This window comes from Macrobrachium rosenbergii, chromosome 6 (assembly GCF_040412425.1).
Source record: "Macrobrachium rosenbergii isolate ZJJX-2024 chromosome 6, ASM4041242v1, whole genome shotgun sequence".
In the NCBI taxonomy this organism is placed as follows: domain Eukaryota; kingdom Metazoa; phylum Arthropoda; class Malacostraca; order Decapoda; family Palaemonidae; genus Macrobrachium; species Macrobrachium rosenbergii.
Window position 1 is genome coordinate 13,632,195 of NC_089746.1, and position 24,775 is coordinate 13,656,969.

Sequence of the window (24,775 nt, forward strand, 5' to 3'; positions counted from 1 at the left end):
GAGAAAGTGTAAGTATATAGAGAGGCAGAGAGGGTAACGCAAGTCCACAAGAACTTGTAATTCGAGAGAGAGAGAGAGAGAGAGAGAGAGAGAGAGAGAGAGAGAGAGAGAGAGAGAGAGAGACTAAGCCCCTTACTAAACATTCAATTATTTGTCTACCTACCACTAAGGGAGTTTAGCTGAGGTTACAATCCATATTACAGGCGAGGACATAAACCTCCCTCTGACCTCGATTACGACACAGGATAAGGTCAGGTTATTACCGAGTTATGGTCCTGTTATGGGACTCCGGAGTAATGGAGTAGCCGTGTTTCACTCCCCGTCAAAAACACTCCCCGGCGATTGATAATGGACACTATACTATACGGATATTATTATAAAAGATGATGATAATCTAATTCTTCTTTGTTTTTTAATTTTTTGTCTGTGATGATGAAATACAGTTGATGTAAAAGAGCTTAAAACTGCATAAGTATTAGGGCTATCATACTTACTTTCTCAGGTAAAAAATGTATATCGGTTAGATGTACCCGGAATGAAAAAATATTTTTTTGTACATATCCCCACTCACAATTTTTTTTTCAGACCCAGACAAGGCTCAAACCCCAGCTGCTAAATATAACTCAGTCATAACAAACAAAGCTACAATATTCTTCAACTTACTGTATACTGTTGGCAGGGGGATGAACTCTTGGAGACGTTTTCAGAGGCTTTTCCTATCTCCTCAATTTAGCAGAATCTGGAAAGAAAAACAAAGTTTAGAAGATGAAGCCTGACTGCTTGGGTAAGGCACTCCTGAACATCTTCGTAATATTTTTATTTTTCATTGGTAAAGGTACAATGTCATTTAGGGAGTTACAGCAAAAAATACATTCAGTTAGCCTATTTAAGGCAGATAAACAGACTTGCATATATCTGTTTAGTACATATCAAATTCTAAAAACTAAAATGTATAATATTAACCTAAAATAAATCATAAATGCCTGTAATTCACTGTCAATAATCCCACTGTAATTACATAAAATACCAAATCATAACGTTCACAAGCAAGGAGGTCTGCCATTACACAACACTGGTCCATTCAACCAGATCGAGTCCTTTAGACCAATAGAAAGTTAACAAGCCTCTAAATTCATAGCATTTGAGAGATTGTCAAAGTGCAAAAATATATCTTTTTCACGTTCAAAGCAACTGAAAATCGAGTGGCTTCTTTTAAGACTATCACCGACATCCTCATACAAGCCAATGAAAAAATCTCAGATCGTTAATAGTCTTACTTCACTTGATCCAAGAACATGTTGCAACAGCAAACGATACTGTCTGAACATTGATCCTTGGTCAGAAGATCATTGTTAATTCTCACAGGACATTCAAGGAAGCCCAGTCTTCTATTTTTTCTTATTTTTTTTTATAGTCAGCTTCACCTCTTGTAAACACTACTACAGCAGGAAAGCAAAGTGTTATGTTACTCTCTCTGGTAACTAATAAATTTATTGTTTTTCAACTGAAGTTTCAAAAGGACAATGAACATTCATACTCAGCTAAGGATTGTGTAAAACGTTCCTGAAAAATGTAATATTTAACAATAAAAAAAAGTTATAGAAAGCACGCACATCACAGGAATACATTTCAACCTAACCTAACCTAAAATAAAGTTATAACCTCCAAACCTACCGTAAGCTGAGCACCGGAAATTATAGAACAAAATACAAAGATGCATCCGGACTTAAACTAACCCAGTGTGTCAGGTCCTACCTCGTTTGGGGGAGAGGGGACATCGACCCCTTGAACCCTCCTATCCTAACTGATTTAAGACAACTAGCTTAGGCTGGTTCTACCTGCCAAGGGTCGGGTGGGGGGGGGGGGGGCGTCTTCGACTCTATGGGCACCCCTCAACATTCCGTAGGAGTTATTGGTTTTCTTAGTTTCTTAATATAAGTCTTGTACTGAGCTGACTCAGTCACCATTATATAGCTACCACCCAGTTTTTACAAACAACAATAAGGATCGTGGGTTTGTGGTTGACGATATAAATGAGTGTGATATGTCAAGTATAAAACAACTTTTAATGATTATTCTTATCAGGAAATTAACAGGATAAAACTTCGATTAGTCTAGGCCTGTTCAACGTTTCTCTTTCAACTGAAGTTTTCATAAAGACTTTTAAAACTTTTCTAGTGTTTACATGGAACGGCAATTCAAACTTTTCACAAATGTCGTTGTTCCAACTTACAACTTCCATTAGAATTATTAAAGACGTCTTCAACTGGTGTATATGACATCCACTGCATAGCTTAGATCAGGTCCAGTACGGATGAAAAATTTGGCCGAAATTATCCAGGAACTTCGGCCAGAGAAGTTTGAAAATTTTTATGCGCTCGGAAGTTCCTTAACTACGACGTCAGACGTAGGATCATAAACTCCAAAAAAAAAAAAAAACTTAAAAAACTTTGAGAGAAAGAAACGGAGCACTTCTGTTATCAACCCTGAGACTTTACAAAGAATGTCCAAGAAGTTACGAAACTTCTTGAAACAAGAACGGCGGACTTCAAAATATATACTAATTATTAATATTATCGTCGTTAGATTAATAATTTATTGATAATCCACTTGCCCTTACAATCCATAAAGAAAAATAAGTAAAAAATCACCATAATTTGGCAGTTTAGTGATACTAGTTTTAATGAAGATCAAGACTCTGAAATTAATATGGAAGAGACAAGGTTGAACCGAGTAGAAAAATTTAGGTATCTTGGTTCAGCAGTGGCTGATAACGGAAATTTGGATGTAGAAATAACACACAGGGTGCAGGCTGGATGGAAAAATTGGAGAAAGATGCCAGGTTTCTTGTGCGACCGCAGAATCAACCATAAAGGTTAAAGGAAGAGTGTATAAGACAGTAGTGAGACCAGCTTTGATGTATGGAGCAGAAACATGGCCGGTAAAGAGAGTGCAAGAGAAGAAGTTGGATGCGGTAGAGATGAAAATGCTCAGGTGGATGTGCGGAGTAATAAAAATGGACAGGCTCAAAAATGAAAGAATAAGAGGAACTACCAAAGTGGTAGAACTATCAAATAGGCCCGGGAAAGAAGACTGCGGTGGCATGGCCATGTGATGAGAAGGGATGAGACATATGTAGTAGGGAGGAGAGTGATGCAGATGGAAGCGCCTGGTGGGAGAGCAAGAGGGAGTCTGAAGAAGCGAAGGTGGATGGATGTAGTTAGAGATGACCAGAGAGACAAACAATTGTCAGAGGACGATGTGCCTGACCGAACCAGGTGGAGGAAAGCTGTCAGAAACATCGACCCCGCATAGGAGTGGGTAAAGATGCAGAGGAAGAAGTGATACTAGATTCTGTGGCATCGAGAAATTTATATATCAACCCAAACAAAAATTAAAACTAAACACATTCACTTGTAGCATTAGCATTCGTATTTTGGTGAATTATTTCTGTAAATTCTGTAAATCTTAATACTCTGTACACATTAGTTTAAAACAAAATGTTCAATCAATCTGAATATTCTGTAAACATTAGTTTAAAATAAAATGTTCGATCAATCTGAATATTCTGTACACATTCGTTTCGAATACAGTGTTCAACCAATCTCAATATTCTGTAGACATTTCTTCCGAATACAGTGTTCAGTAAACATCTTCTCAAATTTAGTGAACAGAAACTGAAAAAGACTCCGGTCAAAAGTATATTTTCTTTCTTAAAAGCAGACTTTCCCCGGGAGATCAGTTTTATATCTCTTGAAATTCTTAAACCCAATCCTCGGATTCATTTCAGTTTTAAAGGAGGAGATTTTGCGTAAGACAGGAGCCATTAATTCCACTTGCTGCCCACACACACACACACACACAGAGTCATATACTTTTCTGGAGAGCTAAAGAAATATCCCTATTTCTTTAAAGTTCTTAAACTGGGGAGAGAGAGAGAGAGAGAGAGAGAGAGAGAGAGAGAGAGAGAGAGAGAGAGAGAGAGAGAGAGAGAGAGAGAAAGAGAGAGAGAGAGAGAGAGAGAGAGAGAGAGAGAGAGAGAGAGAGAGAGAGAGAGAGGTGGATGCTAATGGCAAAGTATCATCTGAGATATCATCATGGCTTATAAAAAAGAACCATGGCTGGATTTTTTTTTATTCTTCTGGATGATATTAGAAGTCACAATAGATGGCTGGATCTCCACGCAATCTATTTTTATTTTCTTTCAATTAATAGCAACTTTCTTCTGGGGCCTAAAGTTAAGTATACCTTAGTTTAACCAGACCACTGAGCTGATTAACAGCTCTCCTAGGGCTGGCCCGAAGGATTAGATTTATTTTACGTGGCTAAGAACCAACTGGTTACCAAGCAACGGGACCTACAGCTTTTTGTGGAATCCGAACCACATTGTAACGAGAAATGAATTTTTATCACCAGAAATAAATTCTTCTAATTTTCGTTGGCAGGCGGAGAATCGAACGCGGGCTCAGCAGAGTGCTAGCCGAGAACGGTACCCACTAGTCCAATGAGGAATTAAAATAAGATAATGTTGGGTGATCAACTATTTTTGATATGTGGTGATATTACGTATTTTTCCAAACAGATATTACTGATACTTTATCAGTTATCACTGTTATCCTGTTATCAACAACAGCTATATCTCTAACAACGCCATTATTATATTAAAGACATTATCATTATCGTGTTTATATACTGTTATTATAACTCTGATAACTCTTTCACGTTACTAGAACAATTTCCACTATCGTTAGTTATCTGTCCATTACTTCCTACTATCTCAAGATACAAAAAAATTCTTTAAAAAGTTGACAAGATATTGCTGACGAAATAAGTAATTATTCGTGTTTATTTATTACTTAGAAAACCTTTCGTGTCCATTTAATTGATATGATATTTGATCTGTTACCTGAGAGTAGTGTATGCAAATACAGTTAAAAATTAAATTGTCTTAGCATAAAGTAATTAAATTATTATTATTATCAAAATACCTATACCGTTAAAATCTTTCGTACCCATTTTCTTGATATGATACTATATGTGTTATACCTTACTTATTATTATTATTATTATTATTATTATTATTATTATTATTATTATACCGTCAAAACCTTTGGTATATATTTTACCGTGGTATATCTTTTACTTTGTCTGCTACATTTTACTTTATTATTATTATCATTATCATTATTATCATTATTATTATTTAGAAATGACGGTGAGATAAGAGAGCGTCGAAAGGCCAGGACGCCATCTTAAGCCACCAAGTAATTCGTCATCCGGTGTACAACGAAACAGACTGAAAAATGTACCTTCTCGTTTCGTGAGATTTTTTTCAATAAAGACATCAAAAAGAATCTCTAATATTAATCTTACAAGTTGTAGAAAGGGAAATAAAGGCAAACGTCTTATTATTTATTTAAATGTGGTTATTTTAATTTCCCTAGAGACACTGGTGATTGAAATGGCAAAGATCTTGACCGTTTCATATTAATTTTTTTTTTCATCCTGGACCCTTAAAAGTAAGTGCATACAAATTTTACCTCTACGGAAAAACGCAAGAGGGCTCAGACTTCCCTGTCATTAAAAATGCATGGTGTTAATATTAAAAGATGGATTTCCCTTTTAGAAGGAATTTTTTTTCAAAGATATCATGCATTCACGCACACACACACACACACAAAAAGAGAGATAGATGCACAAACAGGCTAAATTTAACAAGTACAGAGAGAGAGAGAGAGAGAGAGAGAGAGAGAGAGAGAGAGAGAGAGAGAGAGAGAGAGAGAGAGAGGTGCCACACACAGGTTGAATTTACACACTCGGAGAGAGAGAAAGAGAAATACACACATGCTGAATTTAACAATACACACACACACACGCACATAGAGAGAGAGAGAGAGAGAGAGAGAGAGAGAGAGAGAGAGAGAGAGAGAGAGAGAGATTCCCCAACACCACACACTGAATTCAAGTGAATTCATCCCCTTCCTCCCCTCTGGAACTGACCTAGAAACCTTTATAAAATGCCACTTTTTTAAACTGAATAAATTCAGCGCCTCTTCTTTGCCCAAGACACAATTTGAAATCATTGCAAGGAAAATGTACTTTGTAAGGCATCTTCCGCCTGAGGAAGAACGAACATCTGTTGCTTGCATTTGCCTTCTGCACCTGATGTACTAACACAGGTGCCTTTTGGTGTTACTGAAGTCTTTGAAACCTTTTTCGTGAGTTTTTTGAAAAAAAAATTTTTTTTTTACATTTTTTTTAAAATGTTGTACTGGTATAGCAGAGTTGGAGGTTCTCAGTTTGTCTTTAAAAAGTGGACGCTATAAGCAGAATAAATTTTTTTAAAGTTACGGGAATATTTTTTCTGTAAATGGCTGCATTTTGAAATTATATAAAATAGAATTATTAATTTTTTTTCCTAACAACTGTGGTGTCTGGGTTAAGAGAGCTGGAGAGTTCTCACTTCATCTATAAAAAACAGTCGATTTAAGCAGGATAGATTTTTTAAATGGTTGAATATTGAAAAGATATAAAATAAAAGCTAAATTATATCAATAAAAGCTCGAACCCAGTAACAAAAGGGTTTGATTTACTTTACAGGGAACTGGTTCACATCCCACATTAATCAGACGGGGACTACCTGAGGGATTCACATAACTAAGCAACAAGACATTTATGTAACACATCACAGTGCTGCCATCGGTGGCAAATTTCCGGCAAAGGTCAAATTGACCTTTGACCGGTAAATATGACCTTGAACTTGGATATACCACATGAAACGTTGAATACCTATCACCTATATATGAGTTTGAAGTTTTGACATTCAATGATGTCAAGATTTTAATAAATTAAACAGCTTTAGTCTTAGCAGACGAACAGACTGACAAACACACAGACAGGTAAATTATTAATGTGTCCACGATGGTAAACCTAGGCCTATAACTCACTCACTAACACGTAATCCATTTCTAAGTTTGTTGTCATCCACGTCTTATACTTGAGAGACTCCTCTCTCTCCTTTTTCAATCTCCCCTTTCCTGTGACGTTGCCACACCCGATAATAATGCGTCATTCATTATTATCAGTTATTCGTTATTTCTCCCTCCAGCGATCGCTCACCGCCGGGTGGCAAGTGCTGTTATCGGGAGAACTCCCAAGCGGCGTCGACTTTCCCTGGGCCATGATAGCGTCTTGCTTTGAGTGGTGTGTCTACGTAAGCCTCCCTCCCTCGCTCGTCTTTTTTTTTTTTTCCAGGGAGCAGAGGATGCTTACGCACATTATCTCCATCTTTATTACTTTCTTTCTTCCTTCAGCAGGTTTTATTAACGTCATCGTCATTACCGTCTGACAGACGATAACATCATCAAAAGCAACAATGTTGATGGTAACAAGTGTAGACTTTTTTTGGCGCCACTGTCTTTCCACTCGGCAAAGTTATGGATGCCTTCATCCAATTATACATGTACAAATACAGTACTTGTATATACATTTAAGGAAATATAAATACCTTTCTCTCTCTCTCTGTCTCTCTCTATGATCCCCTTCCAAGTGTAGACTTTTTTCCAGCGCCACTTTCTTTCCACTTAGCAAAGTTAGGATGCCTTCATTTAATTATGTATGTACAAACATATACATTTAAGAAAATATAAATGCCTCTCTCTCTCTCTCCCTCCTGGCTCTCTCAATCCCCTTCTTCACCTTTTGTACTTCATCCTCCATGAGAGGACTTCGAGGAAGGGAGGGGGGGCGGAAGGGAAGGGGGGAGAGAACGGCGAGATTTGCCCGAGGCCATGATAGGCCTAAGTAGACAATATTGCTTTTGCTCCCTATGTGTATAACCTGTGATGGAGGCTTAATTAACTACGTCTGGGACAACACCACCTGGGGAAGCCTTGTTTGTGTTATAAGAGAATTGCCCGGTCGACCAATATTCCAGATATGAGCTGTGCTCTCTCTCTCTCTCTCTCTCTCTCTCTCTCTCTCCTCCTCCTCCTCTCCTATCTGGCCTTCACTCTTCGCGGGTTTGTTGTTCTTTGTACCCTTTCCTCTCTCTCTCTCTCTCTCTCTCTCTCTCTCTCTCTCTCTCTCTCTTCTCTTGCACCAGCCATGGATTTCAATCTCGGCCGCCTACGATCTTCCCAAGTCCTTCAATTTTGCAAAGGGGAGGATGTTGCATCGCTGCTAAATCTGAAGGAGAATATGTGAGATTCTTTCAGCCGTTGCTGTCCTTAGAACACAAGCCATGCCTTCTCGGAAAAATGTCAGTCTACAGGTAAGCGTTGAATTGACGTTTATATCCGTTTGTTGCGTACGTATGCACATGCATACACATGTATGATTGAAAGAGTGAGTACTTTTATGTGTGAATGTGTTTGTCAAATCTTCATATCTTACTCGACAGTATTCCAAATACTTAAAAAAGAAAAAAAAGTATTTCTAGACCGTCCGCTATGTCCCAACAATCAGTTTTCCTTCTTCCTCTTCTAATTTTTTCAATTTTCTCAGACCCTAGACTTCAAAGTACGTAGGAAAAGGACGGCAATCTAATGAACAAATCTACTTTTTTTTTTTGTAAACGAAGTAAATGTTCGTGTTTGCACAGCTTTCGGCAGGAGGAAAATGGCCATTTTTCGTTTGTTTTCTTGTTGATCCAGCTACTGCTGATGCCGGGACCGATAATAATCTTAACAGAAAACGGGAATACTTTCCGTTGTTTGTACTAAGACTCTCGTTACTGGCTTCCCATTCTTTTATACCAAGGTTTGCTTCCTGTGACGAAAGAACTTTTTCTCTCCCAAAATATTATCTATTTTAATATTTTTCCTCTCTTTCTCTTTCTTATTCTTCTTCTTCACGCCTCTCTCTCTCTCTCTCTCTCTCTCTCTCCGAAAGGTGGTCATTATATGCACGCGCACACTTTAGCAAAGCGAACGGTCCTTGAACATGAATTCCGCAGAGAGAGAGAGAGAGAGAGAGAGAGAGAGAGAGAGAGAGAGAGAGAGAGAGAGAGAGAGAGTCCTTTCAGCAAGGCATTTCAATTTTTCCTTTTTAAAGTCGACCCTTATTTACTCTGGGAGGTCACGGAAGCGGATAATCCTTAAGTGGCTCTGAAGGAAATTTTCTCCTAATATTCGTCTCGCCATCTTAGGTCACAGGAGAGACCGCACTGGATTCTCCTACCGCTGTTTAATGCAGTTTGATGTATAAAAAAACAGGAAAGAACACAACCACAGGCACACACGTATACATATAATTATATAAATATATTTATAAATTTCTAACTCACGTCGGGACCGAACCCCGGTCTCTCAAATGAAAACCTAGGCGCTAACAACTGGCCCACACAGATCATAAAAGAAATTGGAACCTAAGTATTTCTTTGCCTGAGGCTTTCCGTGGGAAGGCTGCTGTGTGTGTGTGTGTGTGTGTTTGTGTGTACGGATTGATACACACACACACAGAGGCATATATTATTCTGCCAGGATTAATTCATGTTGATTTTTATGTAAATGAAATTACGTAAATAAATAAATGTACACCCGTTACCCATGGGGGGGTGGGGATTTTTTACTTTAAACAACGAGGGATTAATTTGTTGTCAAGACCTGAAAATCCCTAATCAAATATTTACGCTAACGGCAAAATTGTTTCGATCAGACCCTATTAATCAGTAAGAGACCATTCCCTCTGTCTGTCAGACTCCATTAACCCCAAAGAGACCATTCCCTCTGTCTGTCTGTCTATCTTGTCTGTCTGTCAGACTCCATTAACCCCAAAGAGACCATTCCCTTTGTCTGTCTGTCTGTCAGACTCCATTAACCCCAAAGAGACCATTTCCTCTGTCTGTCTGTCTATCTTGTCTGTCTGTCAGACTCTATTAACCCCAGAGACCATTCCCTCTGTCTGTCTTTCTGTCAGACTCCATTAATCCTAAAGAGACCAATCCCTCTGTCTACCTTGTCTGTCTGTCAGACTCCATCAATCCCAGAGAGACCATTCCCTCTGCCTGTCTGTCTTATGTAACGGTGACTGGTACCCTCCGCCGCCTTCAACACGACACTGGCAATTTAGGAACAAAGGTTTTAACCCACCTCGTAAATTATTTGCAGTTGCTCGCGCCCCCTTGGCGTAAACACAGATCACCTTGCTTGCACTGAGTAGTAGCAAAGGGCTCCCCCCTTTCCAGTTTTATTTATGAAGCAAGAGCACTCGATGTGCTTGTTGGTTCGTTGTCTTCATCTACTGGTTATATTGCGTTAGTTGATATTGCCTAGAAATGAAAGGTTGAATAGGTGGCTTTCCCCAGCGAGGCGTAGAATTGTAAGGGCACTTTGATACAGTTTGGGAACGTGGAAGGAGAAATGAACTTTTAACCTTACGTCGAAATTAAGTGAAGGATTTGCTTTTCGTAGTTTTGTTTTATTCATCTTTGGATGTAGTCTATTGATGAACTACTAGCTTGATGTATTGAAATTCCTGTCTGTTCCTTTTAATGTTATTGCTTTCTCTTATTGTGGGTTAAGGCTGTTCTGGATGAATGACACAAATGCCTTCTTATATCGTCCGTTTTTACAAGATTCTTGCCTCATTAACGTCAGTGCTTGACTGGGCTCTTTTGAAGGGAAGCTAATTGCGATGTTTATTTTAAACGTACAGATAAAAATCCTGCTGAAATAGCTCTTGATGAACGCCAATAATTTAAACATAAGGGACTATTTTGACAAGAATTTTATTTTTACATGAGTGTTGATTTTGTGAAAGATTAGTGTTTCCAGCATTTTCATTCTGTGGAGCTGGCAATTTTCAGACAACATCAACATACCCAGATAATGTAAACATTTTACTAGGAAGAATCAAGATTACTGACATGAATCATGTTATGAAATTGAGACTATTTCTGAAAGATTTTGCCGATGTGAGAATAAAGCTTAAAGAAGAATATTTAAGTCAGATGACAGAAAACAGTGAGAAATTATTCCACCAGGGAAATAATGCTATTACCGGAATTCACTAAGTTGATGAGATAATGAGAAAGGCTAGATGGAGATGGTTTGGACATGTCCTTCTCATCGCCCTAAGGAGAGAGTAAGCACGTGATAGTGTTCATTGAGCTACTGTGGATACCAGGAGATTTGGTAGACTTAGAAGGGAAGCTGGAAATGAGTAGAGACTTGTGAAAGATAAAGCACAGTAAAGGCTTATATCACTTGGCTTTGGAGGCGATGATGAAGATAGTTTAACAACAAAATAGCACGTCGAACCCCACCAGGGCCAATGCATCATTTATCTATACGTTAAAGGTATTTTTATCTCTATTTTTATGCATTTTTAAATGATTCCTCGAAGATTACTTATACCGTGAAACACTGAGGTAGCTCCGAAGTATTTCAATACATATCCCAAGATAAAATAATGATGCTTTTCCCATGTTATGTTAAAAAAAACATGTTTCAGTGTTACCTTTCCATAGGCGCATTTTCAGATTTGCCCTCGTGATATGCAGACACGCCAAAATATTTTTTTTTTCCTTAAAGATGTTTTTTTCTTTTTATTCCTATAAATATACCAAAGTGGAAAAAAGAATGCTGTTCCTTTCTGTAAAAAATAAAAACCTCGATGTTACCTTTCCACAGGAGAAAATGCAGGTGCATTTTCATATTTGCCCTCGAGATATGGAGACACGCCAGAATATTTTCTTTTTTCTTGAATATTTTTCTTTTTTTTTTATTCCCATACATATACCAAAGTGAAAAAAAGTTTTGTTCCTTCTGCCAAAAAAAAAAAAAAAAAAAAAAAAAAAAAAACACCACTTCAACGTTGCCTTTCCATAGCAGAAAATGCAAGCGCATTTTCAGATTTACCTCCGTGATATGCAGACACCTCAAAATATTTTCTTTTTTTCTTGAAGATTTTTTTTCTTTTTCATTCCCATGCATATAATAAAGTGAAAAAGAGTACTGTTCCTTTTGTTAAAAAAAAAAAAAAAGAAATACAATGTTACCTTTCCATAGGAGAAAATGCAAGCCCATTTTCAGATTTTCCTCCGTGATATGCAGACTCGCCAAAATATTTTGTTTTCTTGAAGTTTTTAACTTTTTTTTTTTTTTTAGGTGAACGAAGAAATCGTTTACTCTCCTTCCGTGTTGCTGGAATGCAAAAATAGCCCTGGCAGGTCAAGTGGAGGAGGGAAGTGTTGCAGACTCTCCATGGAAATGTAAACAAAGAGGTCCCTTTTTTTTTTATTTTTGGCGCGCGCGTGCGGGCGGGCGGGCGGGCGGGCACAGGGAGATGTTTCACAATTCTCGGGACATTCACAATTTTTTTTTCAGAATCTTTCGTTTCTTGGCAGCTTGTCCTCCTGGCCTGGTCGATTCGGAGAACACTACTTTAATTCTTTTCTTTTTTTTTCTTTTTTTTTGTGTTTTGTTTCTGTGTTACGGGGGTGTGTATTCTTCATTATGAAGTTCTATTATTATCATATTTTTTCTTTACGTTATTGTTGTGTTGCTGCACTTTTATTATGACTGTTATTGTTCTTCGAGTTTCAAGGATCATATTGTCTGCGTTCAGATTATTATTATTATTATTATTATTATTATTATTATTTACGATTTTGAAAAAAGTTTGGATGTGAATTTAATGACATTTCATGCGCTCTCTCTCTCTCTCTCTCTCTCTATATATATATATATATATATATATATATATATATATATATATATATATATATATATATATATATACATATATACAGTACATACATATATATTTATACTCACTCACGCGCACATATACATGTACATACAATGTATGTATGTGTGTACGTGAATGTGTTTGTATAACTGAATATACATTCAAGTACATTTAAGCATAAAGTGTACAATGAAACAGCTATTGAAAGAAAACAGCATTTGCATTCAATACAAGATCAAGTCTTACTTTATCGTAAAGAACCCACCGCTTAACAAAAGAGCAGATCTACATCCGTCTCTATATAACCATTAGAGACACATCTAGCTAAAGATAGTTACTATTTGGCCGTAATTGTTTATCCTGGACCAATTCATTTTCATTTCAGGAGGCCTAAACCTATTTCTACTATCGCGGTATCACGTAACTAGGAATTATAGGCCACCGGCTGCCTATTAAAAGGAAACCGCTGGAAGAATTCTCTCTCTCTCTCTCTCATTTTTCTACGTTGTTTTATTTCTATGCCTACAGTGTTGCTCACATGTAAAATTTCTGTATATACACATATATAAATATATACACACATATACATATGTGTGTATATAGATCATCAGCATATATATAAATATATATGTTTATACACACACACACACACACATATATATATATATATATATATATATATATATATATATATATATATATATATATATATATTTATATATATATATATATATATATATATATATACTGTATATATATATATATATAATTTGAATTCTTTCTGTCTCCTACTGCCTTCTCTCTTTCTTGATTTTGATTACTCTTGTTTTATCTCTGTCTCTATCTACACCTCTCTCTCTCTCTTGGTAGCTTGCTTGCTCTCTCTTCCATTATTTCTCTCTCTCTCTCTCTCACTTTTTCACAAGAGGAAAAGTCGTCGGAATGTCATTGGTTGCAGCTGGCAACGTGAAACAAAGCATTACAGGAGTTTGGAATTTGTGAAAAATATCGTTGCAAATGTTTTGTTAGCTGGGTATTTTTTTTCCCTTCTTTTTCTTCTTATTTCCTGATCTGTGATTCTTGCAGAAGTAGATGATAATCCTTCGACCGGGTTATTCCGCAATTCAACGTCGATTGGATCGACTGTTTTCGTGTTCTTGGAATCCACATTTGCCGGGTAATTGAAGCACAATTTTTTTAGAACTTTCTTCTTTTGAAGTTTTCTTCGCGAAAATCGTGAAATTCCCCCTTTTTTTATTAGGACTTGACACTTTTTTAAGAGTTTCCTTCGCGAAAATCGTGAAATTCCCTTTTTTCTGGTAAGGACTTAACATTTTTTTAGTTTCCTTCGCGAAAACCGTGAAATTCCTTTTTTTTTCTTTTTTAAGGATACTTTATCAGGCGATAAGATCTCTGACTTAGCCTCGATAATACTTACTAAATGTCTCAGACACAGCCTTTGGAGAGAGGGAGAGAGAGAGAGAGAGAATATCTAAGGAATCCAAACAACAGCAATTTGGCATCTTATTCTTCTTCTTGGCTTCGTCTTCGAAAAACTTGGCCAAGGTTAGTTTTACGACGAGGAAGCTACGGCAGAGAAGTTGCGAACAGGAAGTTGAGATGAGGAAGTTGCGACGAGGAAGTAAGAAATGGAAGCAGGAAGTTACGACGAGGAAGTAAAAAATAAGAGTACGGAGTTACGACGAGGAATCTTAGAATACGACTAGGAAGTTACGACTGGGAAGTTACGAATAGGAAGCTACGACGAGAAAGTTACGACTAGGAAGTTACGACCAGGAAGTTACGAACTGGAAGCTGCGACGAGAAAGTTACGACTAGGAAGTTACGACTAGGAAGTTACGAATAGCAAACTACGACGAGAAAGTTACGACAAGGAAGTTACGACTAGGAAGTTACGAATAGGAAGCTACGACGAGAAAGTTACGACTAGGAATTTACGACCAGGAAGTTACGACTGGGAAGTTGCGACGAAGGAGTTACGACTAGGCGGTTGCGGCGAGGAAGTTACGAATAGGAAGGTTTACGACGAGGTAGTTAGTACTAGGAAGCTTTAATAACAGAGAATAACATAACACCCCCGTAGGGAGGTAGTGCCGTCAGTGTACCTCGTGCGGTGCACTGTAGGCATTACTTAAGGTTCTTTGCAGCGTGCCTTCGGCCCCTAGCTGCAACTCTTTCTTTTATTATAAACTGTACTCTTCTAGCAACTGATTCATAGTGCGACTGCGAGGCTGTCCTCCTGTTACACCTTTCAAACCTTTTACTGTCAATTTCAGTTTCAACGGTGAATGACCTCACAGGTCCCAGAGATTGGCCTTTGGCCTAAATTCTATATTCAATTCAATTAAGTTCAATAACAAAACACAATTACAGGGAATCCATTTCATCACTTCCTAAATTGTAATCCTGCTCTAATAACAGAAAAAGTACATAACTGTAGCGTTAAACGTAGATCTTTATCGTGCGGAAACGACAAGGCTTACTGCACTAGAAAACGGGAATATTCCATTTTTTCTTATTATTTTTTATATCTTTTTCTTAGCCAAACTGCCGTAGAATGCTGGCGCTGTGGGTAACGTCCATTGTAAGCCCCGTCATATTTTACGCACGGAACCGAGCCAGTTTTTTCATTTTTCATTTTCTCTATTAAATCCTCACCACTGGCTTAATACTACCCCTGCTGTCCTCCATTCACAGCGCGATTCGAGAAAAGAAGAAGAAGAGGAAGAAGAAGGAGAAAAATTGTTACAGCATTTTCGCAGCCACTCGCCCGAGTGTTTGTTGACATTCTCGTCCTCCATTGGTGCTATCGAGTCTACGGCCGCCCCTATCCACCCCCGGACTTAGACGCGCACAGATTTATCGACTGTTTAGTGGTTTGTATTGCTGGCCGGGAAAAAACCCTCGGTGACACTTAATTGCTGGTTAACGAGGTATGTGAGCCATGGAGTAGGAGGTCTTGCGAGATTTGGAGGTCACATTTACCTCTGAGGAGGAAGAGGGCAAGGCCAGGAGAAGGAGGCCGCTTTGCAGGAAGAGAGAGAGAGAGAGAGAGAGAGAGAGAGAGAGAGAGAGAGAGAGCACTGTACAGTGTGATGGCTTGAGGCGCCGGCTGGTCTAGACTATCCATAGATTATTCTAGGAAAAAAAAGGGTTGAGAGAGAGAGAGAGAGAGAGAGAGAGAGAGAGAGAGAGAGAGAGAGAGAGAGAGGTATACTAGCTTTCTAGAGCTTTTCACAAAACTTTGTGTGCAACTGTAACTTGCCATCTTAAGAGGGGCGATACAGCATGAATAATGCAAATGGGCGTTTGTAACTGGGAATGGAAAGGACTTCTCCGCATTTATGTCGTATTTGTGCGTAAAGGCTTTCCGTCTTATCCTTAAAAAAAAAATAAAAATAATAATATTTCTCAAGTTTGGCGAAAATAATATTCTGTAGGAACATTTCGAGTTATGGGTTGAAATGATACTATTTCAGCACGATTTGCATATGAAAAAAGTGGCTAACGAAATTATATACTCATGAATGACTGACTAACGAAATTGTATATTCACGATTCATGGCAATTCTAAATTCAAAGGCTCGATAAAAATGAATGTTAATTTTACTTATATAACATAATACAGTCCGTGTTAATTCTCAAGTCTTTAGTTCAATGAAAAATAAATTAAAAACTCACTGAAGTACAATTGTATACTTCAGTACATTAAATCACATTCAGAAATTTGAATTACTGTACTATATAGTACTTGAGAAACATACTCTCTTCAACTGTTTTGATCACTTATAATGTCTCACAGATATAAGTCCATACGTTTAGTTATTCGTCAAAAGGAATTATTACTAAACATAATCTTTGACTAGGATACTCTATCCGCAAAGAAACGCACCCGGTAAAACGTTTGATTCGAAAGAAAGATCACTCTAAGGAAAATATCTTTTTCTTAATTCATGAAGAACAAGTAAAAAATGCGCCGAAGTTTCTTCGGCGCAATCGAGAGTTCTGTACAGTCGCTACAGCGTATAATCAAGGCCACCGAAAATAGATCTATCTTTCGGTGGTCTTGGTATAATGCTGGATGAACAGCGGTCCATGAAACCTTAACCACGGCCCAGTGGTGGCCTATCCTATATAGCTGCCACAATCACAATTATGGCTAACTTTAACTTTAAATAAAATAAAAACTATTGAGGCTAGAGGGTGCAATTTGGTATGTTTAATGATTGGAGGGTGGACGATCAGCATACCAATTTGCAGCCCTCTAGCCTCAGTAGTTTTTAAGATATGAGGGCGGACAGAAAAAGTGCGGACAGACAGACAACGCCATATCAATAGTTTTCTTTTACAGAGTCAGCTGTTTGTTAGGCTCAATCCTTATGTGGTATTATTTCCTAATCTTATTTCTCAATTCTCCTGTTGGCCAAAGATCTTCTGAAAAATTTGTGCGAAAGTTCGATGACAGGAGGGTAACAGATCTGCCCTAAAATGGGAAACTGCATTATCTGCAACATTTTCGAAATTGAGATATGCCACCTACTGGGCTCGTGAAATGCAAAATACACAAGTTACTGCAGTTTCAGAATGATCCTTCAATGCTTTCCACGAGTATTTAGGGGGTTCCATTTGCTGTATCTGCAAAATCAGTAGTAAGGCGAGGGAAAACTGCAGTATATGCCATTCTTCTCAGTTTTTTATTTTTACAGATACTGCAGTCTTCCATTTTAGGGCAGAGATCTTCTACTGAATGTTTTAAAAACTTGCTAATGCCTTTTGCACGAACTTGTTATTCTTGGGGAACTGTGGACGACGATGCAGGGCGGGCTTATAAATCATTCAAATATGGCTACTGGAAAATACATGATCACTAGGTTTATGCGAGTAATTTGGACGATACAAAACGACTGGGTAATACATTATATTTCACATGCATTCGTACCACACAAACACAATTATATATATATATATATATATATATATATATATATATATATATATATATATATATATATATATATATATATATATATATATATATATATATATATATATATATATATATATATATATATAAGATAATATATATATATATATATATATATATATATATATATATATATATATATATATATATATATATATACACACACAATCATGAAGCTACAAATGTCGCTTAATATCGAATTCACGCTACCTCATTTATATAAGTGAAAATGAATTATCGTCGACACAATTCATTTATCACTTATATAAATTTCATGATTGAGATATCATAAATTCTTATATATTTATATATATATATATATATATATATATATATATATATATATATATATATATATATATATATATATATATATATATATATAATGTTCTTGTCGATAGATGACACAACAGCAATTAAGGTACACCAAATGTCCGAATCTGACGTTTACCTATTCTTATAACCATTACAGAATATATCTCCATTACAAAAAGGACAATACTGTATATATCACTCAAACTTCTCCTGCAAAAAAAAAAAAGCCAAGGTAAAAGATAAAAATGAACTGAATAAAGCAACACAAATTAGGCCACCTCTTTCTAATCTACTTCTTCCTCCCCCTCCCCGCCCCCCCAACCAAGCTATCGAGATCAAGTACCTCTCTTTTATCGCCTTGTTACCGAATGCAGCGTAAGCCAGTGCTATGAGAACTGCATCGCCAGAGAGCTCTTAATCCTTCAATCAATACACGTACCTGATTTTTCTTAACGAAGGTGAAATAGCTGACATTCCTCTGGGAGGGTTTCTCCTCTTCGAGATACTAATAATTCAAGTATAATATTCTACTAAGATGGGAACAGTGTTTAGCAAATAACAAAATAAAACCTCTAGTGGAATTGCTGACATTACTGTGGAATTTGTCAATGTTTGTCAATTGAAAAGACAAACACCCACCTCCCAATGGACTAAAATGTCAACAATAATAAATAAAAAATACAAAAATAATAGAAAATACACACAACATATCTCTAGTGGAATTTATGATAAAGTTGTGGAACCCGTCGATGTTTGTCATTTGAAAAGACAAAAAAAAAAAAAAAAAAAACTGAGATGGTAAAAATAAGAACAAAATAGAAAATACGCAAAAAAAAATCTCTAGTGGAATTTATGGCAAATGTTTGTAAGTTAAAAAAAAAATTGAAATGGCAACAATAATTAGTAAATAAAAAGGCAAGAAAATACACGAAAAAACCTCTGGTGGAATTTGTGTCAAAGTTGTGGAATCCGTCGATGTTTGTAAACTGAGACAAAAAAAAGAAAGAAAACACACACTAAATGAAATTATCTTTCGTCTGCCAAGTAATTACCTAAATTCAGCTCTCTCCAACCTCTCCCCCGCCCCCTGCTTAAATCGAATTAAGGAAGTCTCAGTACGAGGTGCAGGAAAAGAGAGAAATATTTTTATTTGTTTACCAACAGAAGTTTTAGATCGGATCTCTTAGAAAACAGCAAAACTTCTGTTTGTCTGCTTCTAACCACGGTGGTCTAGCCACCTTTTTTCCTTAGTTGTTTGCAAGAGTAATCATTTCTAATTTGTTTGGGGCAATATACTAAGCCTGGTACGTACATAATTCACTTGCACGAGGCGAGTACGTATTCACATACACAAACATACACAAAGCCACGCATAAACATAAGGGAGAAGGAGAGACTAATGTTTCTCTTACATACGTTAAGAAGCAAACTGTCAACTTGTTTTAAGAATGACAGAGAAAGAGTTGAGCCTTAGCGAGTAAGCATCACAAACTGGCTGAATTATATATATATATATATATATATATATATATATATATATATATATATATATATATATATATATATATATATATATATATATATATATATATATATATATATATAATGCTGTACTGTTACATATACATATATATTATATATGTATATATATAAATGTATCTATATATACACATATATACTGTACTGTATATATACATATGTACATATATACTGTACTGTATATATACATATATATATACATATGTATATAAATTATATATATATATATATATATATATATATATATATATATATATATATATATATATACATATACATACATACATATATATCAACAAACTAATCTTCAGCATCATCAGCGGACCATCGCTCGGGAGATTTTAACTTTGATCAAAAGAGACGAAATTCAAAAGATTCCTATAGACACGCATACCAAAAATTCTTAATCGGGAAAATTCTCTAACTGCAACTACCCATAAATCTTCCTCTAACTGGAGAAACGACTGACATTCTAATAAAATATACACATAAGAAGGCAAAAGACAAAAATGTTTTTTTTAAACTTTTCAATATTCTCTAGCGAACGAAGGTCAGCAACAAAAAAAAAAAGAAAAGAAATAAAACACGTAAGCTTAGCAGGACTCGAACACGGAAGGATAAGAAGAAGAAGAAGAAGAAGAAGAAGAAGAAGAAGAAGAAGAAGAAAGAGGAGGGGGAGAGGGAGGAGGGAGAGAATAATAATAATAATAATAATAATAATAATAATGATAAGAAGAAGAAGAAGAAGAAGGGCAATAATAATAACAATAATAATTATAATAATATAATAATAAGAAGAAGAAAAAGCGAGAATCCAACGTCAAGGGTACAGAGAGGGTCGACAGTCCCAGAAGAGAGAGAGAGAGAGAGAGAGAGAGAGAGAGAGAGAGAGAGAGAAATATAACGACACTTATTATTAAATAAATAATCTCGGGAACACTTGCGCTCGTCTTTCGTGTCACGGAGCATTGTCTTGCTGTAAGACACGGCAAAGAAAGAGAAAAAGAAAAAGACAGAAAGAAAATAGAAAAAAAAAAAAAAAAGAAGGATGATTATTCTACGACCTTTTGTTCCGTGCTTTCTTATTCTTTTAATTTTTCTTTTTGTTTTTCTTAAATCTTGGGTGTCTGCTTCCTGCTTTCTCGAATGATATGTTTTTCTACATTTTTATTTTTTTATTTTTTGAATAACATATTTCTCTCTCTCTCTCTCTCTCTCTCTCTCTCTCTCTCTCTCTCTTCTCTCAAACACACACACACATATATTATATATATATATATATATATATATATATATATATATATATATATATATATATATATATATATATATATATATATATATATATATATATATATATATATATATATATATATATATATATTTATATATATACATACATATATATACACATACCACAGGAACAGAAATTTATATGTATATATGCACATATATATAACATACATATATACATATATATATATATATATATATATATATATATATATATATAAATATATACATACATACATAAATATATATACACATATCACAGGAGCGAAATTTGTTAAGACGATGCTGCCATTCCTATATTCTCTCTCTCTCTCTCTCTCTCTCTCTCTCTCTCTCTCTCTCTCTCTCTCTCTCTCTCTCTCTCAGTTGATTCAACTCGACTTCTCATTCGTCAGCTCACTAATGATTATCAGATGACAAGATGCACATTGATTATCTCACCCTTCTAATATTCTCCTTTATTTGTTTTTATATCTTCGTGGTAGTGCCTGGGAATGAATAGGACACACTAATATAACCTCAGGTGAGAGGCAAGTATTAATTAAGTCATATAAAAATTTAATTGATAAAATATAAACAAAAAATAATAAAAAAAACCCCTTCGGGCCAGCCATGTGAGAGCTGGTAATCAGCTCAGAAAAACTATTTTAATAATAATAATAATGATAATAATAATAATAATAACATTTAATAATAATAATAATAATAATAATAATAATAATAAAAATAATAATAATAATAATAATAATAATAATAATAATAATATGACCTATGAACGTCTGCTGTCAAGTTTTAGTGATCACGAAACCCTTGATGCTCTAAGAAATAGTTAAAAACAAAATAAAATTGTAAAATTAAAACTTTGAATTTCTAAGCGAGACTGGAACAGTTCGATTAAAACAGTTAAAACAAACTGAAAACGTAAAACTAAAGCATAAAGTAGCATTAACTTTTGGTTATGCTAACTTATAAAATATAATATATATATATATATATATATATATATATATATATATATAAATATATATATATATATATATATATATATATATATATATATATATATATATATATATATAGTGATATTAAGTAAACACTGAAAAGATAATATTTTTTTTTGAAGTCTTATGACATGAGCGAGCATTGGAACCAGCCGCTTTGAGCAAATCAAACAAAAGTTCTTTGCAGCAATGAGATTTTATTTGTAAGCAAGTTAATTTTGCCAACGTATTAGAGGCGGGGGGGTGGGGGGTAGGGGCATGGAGGAGTGGGGAAAGGGGATCGCAATACGCACGAGGCGGGAATGAGCAACAGTTATTTATCATTTGAGTCCTTTTACAGAAGTATTTAAAGTAGTCCACAAAACTTTGGAACAGGAGGACAGGTTCACTGAACAATCTATCTATTCCTTTATATTTTTTTTTTCAGCCCAAAGGGGACAGGCAAAAGATTATATAGACTCCATTACAGGACTTTCTCAGGTATTAGCATAGCTCGCCATCTTTTTTAGTTTGCTGTAAAAGAAAACTATTGTGACAGCTTTGTCTGTCTGTCCACACTCTTTTCTGTCCGCCCTGATCTTAAAACCTACTGAGGCTAGAAGGCTGCAAAATGGTATGTTGATCATCTACCTTCCAATCATCGAACATACCAAATTGCAGCCCTCTAGCCTCAGTAGGTTTTATTTTACTTAAGGTTAGATTTAGCCATAATCGTGCATCTGGCAACGATATACGCCAGGTCACCAGCGGGCCGTGGTTAAAGTTTCATGGGTTGCGGCTCATACAGCATTATATTGAGACTACCGAGAGATAGATCTATTTTCGGTGGCCTTGATTATACGCTGTACAGAAAACTCGATTGTTTTTTATTGCTGCATGTTTGATAAATGCCCGATAATCGCCCCGAGTTTTTGCAAATCTCTTTATGAACGCAGCCGGAGAATTATCGCTCTCATAGGAACGCGCCTAGCTTGCTGTTAACGCAGGTATGTTGAATATCATAAAGGAACTTCTCTGCAAAAGGAACTTTTCCAATGAGCTTTTTCATTCATAAACTTCCTCGCTGAGGAACTTTCTGAGTGAGGAACTTTGTGAGGAGAATATTCATGGAGGAACTTTCTCTGTTAGGAATCTCCATGATTAAGAACTTTCTTATTTTCAAATAGAGATACTTCATATCTTTTGAACTGAGGAAGACTAACGTGATAGCCGGATTGAGAGAGAGAGAGAGAGAGAGAGAGAGCATACTTTTCTGGATAATTAAAGAAATATGCAAATCCCTAAAGTTCTCAAACTGGAGAGAGAGAGAGAGAGAGAGAGAGAGAGAGAGAGAGAGAGAGAGAGAGAGAGATCACACAGGCCTCAGAAACTCCGGAATAATATGAGTGGGTAATAATAATATTAATAATAATAATGATAATTTTTCATTATTTATCCATAGGATTGATATTCGTCTTCGTCAGCATCCTACGCAATATCCTTCAGACCTGAAGGCTCTCCCGCATCCTTCGTAGTAGGATATAAAATTGAAGGATAACATAAAATCATAAAGAACAAATTTCCTTCATATTGACGGAAAATGAGCGAGGCCAGGGGAATTCCCCTCCCCCCTTTTCCCATAAGATTAATGAAGGAAGAAATTATCAAATAATTTAATTTCGGCCTGGAAATTTGATGCTTGATTAATAGTTGTGCTATTCGGCCGCTTATCTAATTTTCTCTCTCTCTCTCTCTCTCTTTCTGGCTTTTTTTCTCTCTCTCTCTCGCTTTGTCTTTCCTGTCTCTCTCTCTCTGTCATTCTTCTCTCTCTCTCTCTCTTTCTGTCTTTCTTGTTTCTCTCTCTCCCCCTTTTTTTCTCTCTCTCTCCCCTCCCTTTCGCTCTCTCCCCCTTTATTCTCTATCTCTCTCTATCTCCCCCGTTCTCTCTCTCTCTCTCTTCTGCCTCTCTCTCTCTCTCTCGCTTTGTCTTTCCTGTTTCTCTCTCTCTCTCTCTGTCATTCCTCTCTCTCTCTCTCTCTCTTTCTGTCTTTCCTGTTTCTCTCTCTCTCTCTCTCTCTCTCTCTCTCTCTCTCTCTCCCTTTATTCTCTATCTCTCTCTATCTCCCCCTTTCTCTCTCCCTTTCTCCCTATTTTCTCTCTCCCCCTTTCTCTCTCTCTCTTTCTGTCTTTCCTGTTTCTCTCTTTCTCTCTCTCCCCCATTTATTCTCTATCTCCCTCTTTCTCTCTCTCCCTCTCTTCCCTGCCTCTCTCTCTCTCTCCCCCTTTCTCCCCATTCTTCTCTCTCCCCCTTTCTCTCTCTCTCTCTCATTCTCTCTCTCTCTCAGAGAGTGATTTATTACGCAACTTGATATTGCTCCAGTGTTAATCATTCATCTTGGCTGTTTCGTAAGGCTTCGCAATTTTCCCTTTCAAAGAACGACATATTAATTGGTCGACATTAATCCCTTGATGCTGTGCTTCATATCTTGGAGGTATTTGCTTCTAAAGAAATCTAGTAATCTACAAACGAAGGTTTAGAACTGGATTGAATTGAATTGAATTGAATATAGAATTTAGGCCAAAGGCCAAACACCGGGAACTATAAGGTCATTCAGTGCTGAAACGGAAATTGTCAGTAAAAGGTTTGAATGGTGTAACCGAAGGAAAACCTCGCAGTTGCGTTATGAATCGGTTGTTAGGAGAGGCAGGAAAGTAAGATGGAAGAAAGAGAATATGAACAGATACAGTAAAAGGGGAGGAATGGATTGCAGCTAGGGGCCGAAGGCATGCTGCAAAGAACCTTAAGTAATGCCTTCAGTGCACCGCATGAGGTGCACTGACGGCACTACCCCTCTACGGGATTTAGAATCGAATACATAGGCGCATCCACAATAATGCACGGCTTTAAGTTGCCATGCACGACTACGCATGAAGGGTTCATTGGTGAAAG

At 36.3% G+C, this 24,775-nt stretch overlaps 1 long non-coding RNA gene across 1 annotated transcript in view; it reads right to left on the reverse strand.

Annotated features, from left to right (window-relative positions):
- The window catches only part of LOC136839219 (uncharacterized), a 616,302-nt gene that overhangs the window by 49,931 nt on the left and 541,596 nt on the right, over positions 1–24,775 (reverse strand). The window contains exon 4 of the long non-coding RNA XR_010853258.1: positions 664–739. This is a non-coding gene — a long non-coding RNA (uncharacterized lncRNA). The remainder of the gene's footprint in view (positions 1–663; positions 740–24,775) is intronic.